This window comes from Haliotis asinina, chromosome 8, assembly GCF_037392515.1.
Source record: "Haliotis asinina isolate JCU_RB_2024 chromosome 8, JCU_Hal_asi_v2, whole genome shotgun sequence".
NCBI classification, from domain to species: Eukaryota; Metazoa; Mollusca; class Gastropoda; order Lepetellida; family Haliotidae; genus Haliotis; species Haliotis asinina.
The window spans coordinates 42,382,491-42,392,956 of record NC_090287.1 but is presented as its reverse complement, the minus strand read 5'-3'; the positions used below and the strand labels follow the sequence as shown (position 1 = coordinate 42,392,956).

Here is a 10,466-nt window from a genome sequence, read left to right as displayed (position 1 = left end):
GCCCATCTGTCTACCGCTGTCGAGCTGACGTTGATCCAGTATATTGGTGTCGTTGTGCCCATCTGTCCACCGGTGTCGAGCTGACGATGATCCAGTATATTGGTGTCGTTGTGCCCATCTGTCTACCGCTGTCGAGCTGACGTTGATCCAGTATATTGGTGTCGTTGTGCCCATCTGTCCACCGGTGTCGAGCTGACGATGATCCAGTATATTGGTGTCGTTGTGCCCATCTGTCCACCGGTGTCGAGCTGACGTTGATCCAGTATATTGGTGTCGTTGTGCCCATCTGTCCACCAGTGTCGAGCTGACGTTGATCCAGTATATTGGTGTCGTTGTGCCCATCTGTCCACCGGTGTCGAGCTGACGTTGATCCAGTATATTGGTGTCGTTGTGTCCATCTGTCTACCGCTGTCGAGCTGACGTTGATCCAGTATATTGGTGTCGTTGTGTCCATCTGTCTGCCGCTGTCGAGTTGACGTTCCAACATATTGCTGTTGTTGTGTCCATCTTTCTATTGTTATGGAGCTGACGTTACTCCAATATATTGTTGTTGTGTCCATCTTTCTACTGCTGTCGAGCTGACGTTGTTCCAGTTCATTGTTGTTGTCAAATTTTCCACCGATGCAGATCTAAAATGTTCTAATATATTGTTCATGTTGTGCAGTTGGCATGTATGTGCCGGTGTTCTAATGTAACGATGCTGTTCGTGATTGATCTAACATTCTGCCTTACTTCTCTAGGACCGATTCAGTTACTAGTATGTTGCATATGCATGGTACGTAATTACGTACCCCTTGTTGTAATGCCTCAGTGATGACGAGATGTCAGTGATACCATCCTAGGTAATCAAAAACATTCAACTTGAAGGGGGTTGCAAAAATGCAGTCCACGTGCATGTGAAGCGTACTATCCGCTCTTATCACAAACAAAAACCGGTATCTCGGACTGGCGAGGGTACAAAACGTGTGAATATGTCACCCGTTTCATCCACACATGTTAACAAGGCGACATGACTTGGGACTCGAATAACAGATAGCGGGTATGTATGCAACTGATGTGCTTCAAGGCCATTGTGCGTCGACTTGGTTACTGCCATTCTGTCATCAGTAGACTTATCCGGAAAATACAGGAGCTGCCAAGGACCGCCAAGGACCACAGGGCAACCTAGGAAAACCACTCCAGCGGAAAATCGAAGTCATATCCCATTTCTAAAACAAGAGGTGGTGTTAAAAGGAACAGCTTTTCGACGATTTTCGGCCTGTGTTATACATCTTCTGGCATATGCAATCACTCTAGCTTCCTACTGATGAAATAAAAGACGTATTATCCTTTAATGCAGCGTTGCATTAACTCATTCGAACTTTTTAATATTATATAACAATTTAAATACGTATTTTGTAACATAAATTATATGGTAGTTTCTTTGAGGACTTGCAAAGTGTTACTGATAGAAATTCCCTGTTCAGGTTCAAAGAAGTTTGGTGTCACATAGTTTCTTTAATTAAGTTCTGTGTGTATACATGTATAAGGTAGCCTGTGTTTTTTCCTCTACAAAAATAGAGATTATCTGTTGGTTATAGCACTAGGTAGGTGAATGGCGTCCTATTAGAGTCATGTGATGCCAGAGTGTGTCAAAAGTTAAATTTTGATCTCTCGCAGTCAGGTTGTGAGCTAATGGGCGCGTTGGCGTACATAAGGAACGACCGGACACCGTATTATTGATAAACAGTATTTCCAATCTGTCACCCGCAATAAAGTGTTCGACAATACACGCAGCGATGTCAGCAGAAGAAGCGTTCGATATTATTTATCATACATGAACTTGTATTGCTCCAATGTTCACTTGCAATCTGCCAAACACATAAACACCAGGCATTTATGACCGTACATGATCGTACTGGGACAAAGGCTGTTCTTACCCGCCTGCACTTCTCCACGTAGCCCAGGAGTGGAGCATCAATGAAACAGGATAGTTAGTCAGGTGGCATGTCACTAGCGGAACCATACTTCTTGTGGCATTCTCACTCGCTGAACCACACCTCTTGTGGCATTCCCAGTCTACGTAAAAGTCGCCACTTACATACACATCAACACACTGGGTTCCGTGAAATGTTTATTTTCAGTCTATGATCGAAATGCAAAGATATCTAGTCCACTTCGGATTGGACACGGTTGTTCATGGATTCGATAGGAATCGTAAACAGAAGTCACCACACACGTTATAATTAATCAGTCCAGTAAATGGGCAATATTTTATCTGAAGTCTGATACGGAGCGTTTTAGAAACTATTCAAGTTTTACTGTATAATGTCCATGTAATACTTGCTGAACATTGTATGCTATTCTGCTAACCTTATACAACATTTAACCTGTGTTTCGTACCTCCACGCCCATGACAGTCCCTTGTGGGGAGGACAGTCAATACATCGTGATTGCAGGGACTCCCGACACGCAAGCTTTGCTCATTCAGTCAATGGATTTAATGCAGTCAACATGATGTAGTGAGACCACGCCCGGAATGAGATAAGGCTTACTTGTTATTGAAGGCGTTGTCATGGAGATGTAAACTCCTTTGTCTGCTTGGCCAGACTACTATGGAAACGGCCACTAATGAAACGCTGCATTAGACAGTATTACATAACATACAGTAACCCCACACAAAGAGTCGCCATCCCATACTAAAGCGCAGCAAATATACCAGCTGGTGAGGTACTTCGGGTCATGTTTACACAATGCTGACTCGCCAATTTACGTGGGTCATCGATCTAAAAAGTACAATTGTATAGCACCCAGTATTAAGCTGTTAGTTGGAAGATGGTCTTTAAAGATGCCTTTGTTGGGTTTTGAAGGAACTAAGGATAAAGAGAAATGCTTCAATGACATGTCATACTACGACACTATAAATATTGTAATAATGAACATAATTTACCTATTAAGTCACCACAGGCAAATCAGTTAACACACAAGTACTGTAAGAACACTCACATTTATTTTAATCAGAATTGACAATAGTTTTGTAATATTTCAGATATGGTTGTAAAGCCATGATAATAAAAACAGTACAGGAAAAAATCTCAGATAAAGAGCTGAATAATCATTCTAAATATTCTATTAATATTGCACATAGCATGCATTTATAACAAAAATGCAACATGCCACAACTATAAATGCTGTAATACATTATGGAGTCAAAATACATCACAAAAAATAACAAACATGATCCAACCTGAGTACCATTGGATCCTGCATCTCCAAGACCATGCCTGGGAGTGTCCATCATACAAAAGAACTTGTCTTAACAACTGGACCACAAAATATTGCACAAAACACTGATTGTAACAAGGATATCCAAAATGTTGGTACACATGATGAATAATGCAAACACCTAAGAAAGATTATTGGTATAAACATAGATAACTGTAAACAGTTCATAATTCATTTATTGCACATAACCACATATTTCATATATGAACTGGTCACAAATTCTGGGAGAATATATACAGGTTTGATGTAAAGATATAACAGAAACTTCAGTATACCTTAAATAAAACATTCTGTGCACATAGAAACAACATGTAACACTAAAATAAATATCTGATTTGTTGCATACTGATTACTCTCATAGGTATCTGGTCCCCTGGCATTTCAATAGTCCAATAGTGTTAGCAATATTCTCCTTGAGTAGATTAGTAAACCATTACTGAAACCAAAGTGAGTGTGAATTATCAAACAAAATAATATAATTTTTTTGGTGTGCCAACCAGTTAAGTTTTGGATGAAACTGTTACCATTTGTAAAATTGTAACAGCTCACCATGTGTTGTACCTGCCTCAACATGCTCAACCAGGTAATGTCCTCACTAAAACACTTCCTGCTACAATGGAACATATATGGATGTGTATGCCTGTGATGTGGTTTATTACACCTATTGTAACTTGCTTGTAACCAGACTCATAACATTTTTCATTGACAGATGTGAATCATTGGAATTTCAGTGTCACTAAGTTTAGAAAACAGTCACCAGCCAGTAAGATGAGATTGTTTTGTACATATGCTGGAAATTCTGCACTGTCAGCCTGTAACTAAACCCCCATTTGGCAAACATAGCTTGTGTGACCAGGAAGTACTCTCAAGTACTAACACACCACAACCTGGGCAAAGTCAATGATAATAAAATATCCATAACTAAGTCCCTATAAGAAGCCTTTTTGGAATAATCTATTAAATATTGTTGCATGTAATGCTTTTTAACATTACAGCTGGAGTGATCCAATATGGTAAAGTATATCTCATAGCTGAACAGAACGGAACACAACGAGCCAGTGAAATTGAGAAGTACGAAGCAATGTAGTTGTTAGACCTGGAAGGGGTTTACAGTGCTGTGTTGACACTGCTGGCCCACATCATGGCACTATCATTTGACATCCATACACTCTCCAGTGGACATTGGATTGTCAGTGGATTCATGAAGTTCACAAAGTAACTGAAAGAACAGATGATCGATGATCATGTCAGACATACATGTCAGACTTAGTGTTTGCCCTACAGCAGAAAACCTGTATATTTGAGACACACACAATCTCAAATACCCACTTTGTGTCATTGTTGACACAAAGCTACTGGGCTTTAAGTTAAATAACATAGGCTTGTAATTTGTTTATTTTATGGTTGGCCAGTTAACTGCACAATGTTGATTAAGTACCTCAGCTGCCTTACCCTCTATATTTTTTTTCATTCTTACACAATCACAGTTGATGTCTTGATTGAAGTTCCATACTGAAGTTGAGTCCCAAAAACATGTCCATGACTCCCTCTCATGACACCAGAAGGTCATGATGACTCCTATATTTTCATGTCTAGGGCAAACACTGATACACTGGTAGTTCTTATTAGTCACTCCGCAAAGAAATAATCTCACAATACAGTCATCCACTGTGCTGTCATTTATCACTGGTCAAACACTATGTAATATTGTAATTTTTTAACAACAACCTGACATCACTTGATGTAGCATATGTATTGAATAAAACAAACTGGCATTCAAAAGTACAAGTTGGAAACTTGACAGTCTACTGGCATTACTGACTCAGTCACAGCTTTCCCAAATGAAGGCACAGTAACCATTAATTTACCACTGTCATCTAGGGAAATAATTCACTGACATCATTATCAAAGGATATATTTCACTGTCAAAATCATGGAGATTGTTTGCTTACCCCTAAATTTTCACTTATTGTCATCAGCCACTTCCAACTATCATTGCAAAATGGCCTTCTTTGGCTTGTGTAAGAAATCCAATGAAAACTGAGAGGTTATTAATACTAATCCAATTTCAACATTTGTATCCTGGCACCATAATGGTAACCTTACATTCCTTGTGACATTAGCCAGCCCCCAATCACAGTTAATAATACAATAATTATCACACATAATTATGTTGAATGAATCATCTAACTTAAGGTCACACATGACATAAAGCAATTATCTATATTGCAAACTTATAAAAACAACGTCTTAAGACTAAAGCAAATCCAAGAAACAATCCCAAAAACATGAGAAAAGTATCAAGCAAACTAAATTAGTAGATCTAATTGCTCTTATCGACTCATACTGCAAAATGTGCCCAATGCATGAATACCTAAGCTCACACAAAGTTGGAGCTGAAACTCATAAGTATCCATGAGCAGACTGGAGCTACACATGGACTGCCAAGCATATAGCAGTATTAATGTGACTAAAACAACGCTAATAAACCCCTTGCACAAACTAGTCACCCTCATACCTGTTGAAACACATCCTTCTTTCTAACCGACACACTTGGAAGTTGGGCTGTTCCTTTGTATTTTGGCAAGATCTACATTGAAATGAAATGATGGATGAATGATTAACTCTCCTTGGCTATGCTGTTCCTCAATCATGTGTTAATACTAACTAAAATTCCCATAACCTTTTCTTAAAATTAACAATGAAGACTTAAAAGAAAACTTAAAGATGTTGCAGTATCTATCCTCCTTACACTTTCCTCTAACAAAACACAGCCATGTGTTCCTGTTTCTGATCAACTGTTTGCAGCAAGCACTAAAAGAATACTGAATCACTAAGACATTATGGCATGGAGTCCTGAATGACATGGATCCTATCTGCATCTTGGGCCAGTAACGGCATGTCATGCTGGATACCACTGTCGAACTGCCAGCACTACATACAGGGAATAAAAACATGTGATGTTAGAAAACATCCATTTTTTTCATTTTCCCTACATCAGAATTTCATCACAGACAGTACAACACTCTCAACAGAAGTTATAAAGAACATTACTTACAGGTTTGGGTATGCAAGTAATGTCATTAGTCAAAAAGTTTTATGAGCAAACCATCTTTTTAAACATGCAGCATCCTGGGCATAACATTTTCATAAACACCAATCTCGTTCATGTATGAACAAGGTACTGATGTTGTATGTTATGTATTGTGGCATAAATACCGATATTTAGGACATTGCTTTGTGTTGACACTCCAAGAGGGCCACACTTCAGCGACAGCATGCTGTGACCCAGGCTTGTCTCATAGGAAGGTCACTCCCTACAACTCTCCCAAAAGTCACCATCGTGCCAGAACATTATTGCTGTCTATCCAAAGAAGTCACTAGGCCATACCTACAGGTCCAGAGTTGACAAAGATGATGGCGTAAGGTATAATAGATACAATGATGTATTTGAGACAGGTGACAAGATGGCTGATAGTCAATGTCATCACAAGGGACTAATAACTGACAAGATACCACACCCACCATCTTCCATCCATGGCTATGGGCAGACTACCTTGGAGATGAATGTACCTGAAACAACAAAGGAAATAACTGTCCATTTCGCTACCAAGAACAGGCCAAATAAAACAATAAATGAAACAAAAGAAGCCCTGCTTGGCTGAATGCATACTTTCAAAATTAAACTACAAAATATGCGCAATTAATTTCAACATGCTAACACAAAATGCATGTATGCATATTTATATTAGTTTCACAAAATGTGTGCATGATGTACTGGTAGGTATGTTCATGAACACTGGACTGCTGCAACCAATCCACAGGAGTACATCCTGCTTATTCAGTCATTGTAATGAACTGTCAACTGACACAACATTAAGAGCAGACTGAAAGGGCATACCCTTGTTTTTTTTTGTAAAACCAACTAGACTAGGACCAAAGGAGAGTGAAAAATCCAAACAAAGAACGCTACGAATAAAATGTGAATGATAGCATAAGTAACTGTAAATATAAACCACACCTGCAGCCTTGTACACAAGCAATTATGGCAATACATTGAAACCTCATGTAAATACAGACTATCAAGAGACTCGGTTAAAGGCAAAGTAAATGGCCAAGATTCAATACACCTTATCTTACTATCTTAATGCAGAATACAGTAGAGGGGTTACACTTCACAAGCCAATATCAAATGGACACATCCAATTGTATGTTAAGGTAATAAAAGAGAATGTTTAATCAATTAATCAGTTAGTAACACAGCAACTACTCAATTTTCATGTCATACCAAAAAAGAAATAAGTTTTGGATTTCAAAATGACTCCTTGGTTGTTTAAACATAGTTTACAGAAACATCCACAAGATTTTTCAGAACACTCAAATTTCTGCCCTACTAGCTATTTCATAAAGTAATGATCATCAATGATCACAGCACATTACATTACATATGAAGCAGTACGGCTTATGAACTTATTACTGTTTGTGTCTCATATTTTGTTCTATTTCACAACAAATATCACAAAACAAGCACAAATTTGTATTTAAACACAAACACAAGTTCAACCCGATGTTCAGGAGAAGCTATTTTATTACATAAGAAAGCATGTCACTTTGGACCACAATCATGTGTCTGTCACATAATAAAGAAATTCTTTGGACATACACGTATTTATGTTTATATACATGTGTCTGCTAATCCTGAGATGACTGCAGTGGCAAGTTGGTTTTATATATCATTGAAGAAATGTTTGCACATATCATTCATGTTTTACTTGAATTGAAATATTAATGTCCACACATTGCCTGTGTCTACTGTTCTCCTTTAATAGTTAATACAAATTGTAAATTGGCAAAATGTCTAGATACACCTGATTTTACCAATAGGATGGGATTCTCTCCTTATGTTGATAATAAACATGCTGAATGATGCCATGTATCAATACCTTAATATGACAGTCAGTCATATCAGTGGCCTTTCCATGTGTGATGTGATGAGTGTTTAAAAAATTGGTATAAAAAAAATTAATATGCCTGTACATCATTTACCTAGAAAACCTTCCATATACTTCTACCTCTTGATTATCTTGGAAAGAATAACTGGACATCTCACATTCGCATGCCACTATTTAGATGTGGTTCTGGTTGTATTTGTGAATATGTTTATTTGATAGTTTTGTATGCTGGCTATTGATACGAAAGTTCAGGATATGATTCATAACCTTCATTTAAGTCGTTGCTTGAGCCAGAGCATTATCTTACTAACCTTTGCTACTAATGTTCACAATGCTTTTATATGGTTAAGATTAGGCCTCAGCCTTAATGATTTACTGATTAACCATGGAAGATAATGTGTCTGTGGAGAAAACCCAAAGATTATGTCCATTCTGTTACTTTATTGAAGACGAATTCCATTTTAGGTCTATTTGTCCTGTGTATGAAAATCTAAGAAACAAGTATCTGCCACAAGTGTCTCTATTTCAAGTCAATGTCTATTGTCTTCCCTACTTTCCTGCAAGAACCAGCAAAACAACACAATGTAGCTCTATTTATTTACAATGCATTTTTTGTTAAGAAAAGAATAAGAGACATTAAAGTCTTGCTCATACCATATATCACCCAAACCAGTTGCAATATGTCTTAATTTCAAAATCGTAATTCATTACATAAATCAGTAAAACTTTAGTTAATACCTAATATCGTATTTTTTATCTGGTCACATACCATTATTATTAAGGCTTATGCAACCAACCATAAAATGTGTAGTTTTAAACAGTCTGTCTTTTAGGACGCCTGTCTTATGGGAAGATACCCTCACGACAGCGACTGGGCATCCGCCCTACAGATGAAACTCTTTGTGTACTCCGATCGCGCACGTACTCCCCCGATATAGCGCCAGCAAATGCAATCGTCGAAATCACTTGAATATCGAATTCAGCTCGCTTTGGGATATCTGTACTTTAGTGAAAAACTGTAATCCCAAATATAATATGTTACATTTGACCACTTTCTCAATTAAATTGTGTATTCATAGGTTACACACAAAAGGGTGGACTGCTGTCAGTTGTAGAAATTCTATACAAATCATCATCGTGTTATAGGTTTGGATTTCAGACTCAGAAGGACATCTGTTGTTCAGACTATAGCATGTTCATTGCAATTACTTTTAAAAAATAACATTACATTACAACACAAGCCACCATTCAATAATGTACTACGTCTGCGTGACACAACTGTCACAGTATTGTTCAGCCCGAGTAACCACTGCCGGCATATAGCATGATGATCCGACGATACACTTTAGTTATCAGAAACGACAAAATACTGTTTCTTTTCACTGACATAGTATAAACAATGAATACCACTTACCGCAGAATTCTCCCATCCTATGGACCCGAACTAACCGCGGCTGGGGTGCCTACAGACATGGTGAGATTGGAGTCGTGAACCTGCGTAACGCCGAAGTTCTCTGGGGCGGGGATGGTGGTGGTATGTGCTACTGATGTGGAAGGCATCTTGTTCAGTTTTGGCTTCCAAATCAAACTGTAGTACGTGGCCAACACAATAGCGGCTAGGGACACTGCAAGTACATAAGCGAGAACTGTGGCGAGGCGAACCCACTTTTTGTTTGTTTTCGCTGCCATTTTATTCTTGTTCTTCTCCGTTGTGAAAGTTGGTCCTTTCGAGGCATTGGTGGTGGCATTGCCCCTGTAGTTAGCGCTTCCATCTTCCTTATCCATGTTAACCAGTGAGAGTTGATGATGTAAACAGCCAAACGGGAGAGCGACGAACGTAAAGTGAGCCCTGGGCGAGGTCACAACACTGTCAGTTTGGTGTGCTTCGATCTGACGATGTAAAGACCCAGCCTTTCTATTGACTTATGTACCAACCGAGTTGTGGCGCCCTCTATAAAATCATCAAAGTGGCACCACGAACGATAACTCTGGCAATGGTTATGTACAGCAGCTGTTGATCAGGTCTGTATTCTAGCGATGAAAGTGACTTATGATCACATTGATGGGTTTGTTTTGTTTCTTTCTTTTTTTTGCGTTGGCGAAGAGGTTAATTTTGATTGTAACAAATAAATCCATTTAAACTGAAAAGGAGAACCCGACGTGTGCTCGTTGTGTGTACAGAATGATGATCTGTTTGATGGGCATTTTAGAAGTATGTCGAGTCACAAGAATGTAAGGTTCTTCTTTTAT

At 38.5% G+C, this 10,466-nt stretch overlaps 1 long non-coding RNA gene across 1 annotated transcript; it reads right to left on the bottom strand.

The window, feature by feature from the left end:
• Positions 1–2,967: 2,967 nt before the first annotated feature.
• Positions 2,968–10,152, bottom strand: LOC137293530 (uncharacterized). The gene is made up of 2 exons (XR_010957485.1): positions 9,631–10,152; positions 2,968–6,837 (listed from the first exon to the last, which is right to left on the bottom strand). It is a non-coding gene; the product is annotated as an uncharacterized lncRNA (long non-coding RNA).
• Positions 10,153–10,466: the final 314 nt, after the last annotated feature.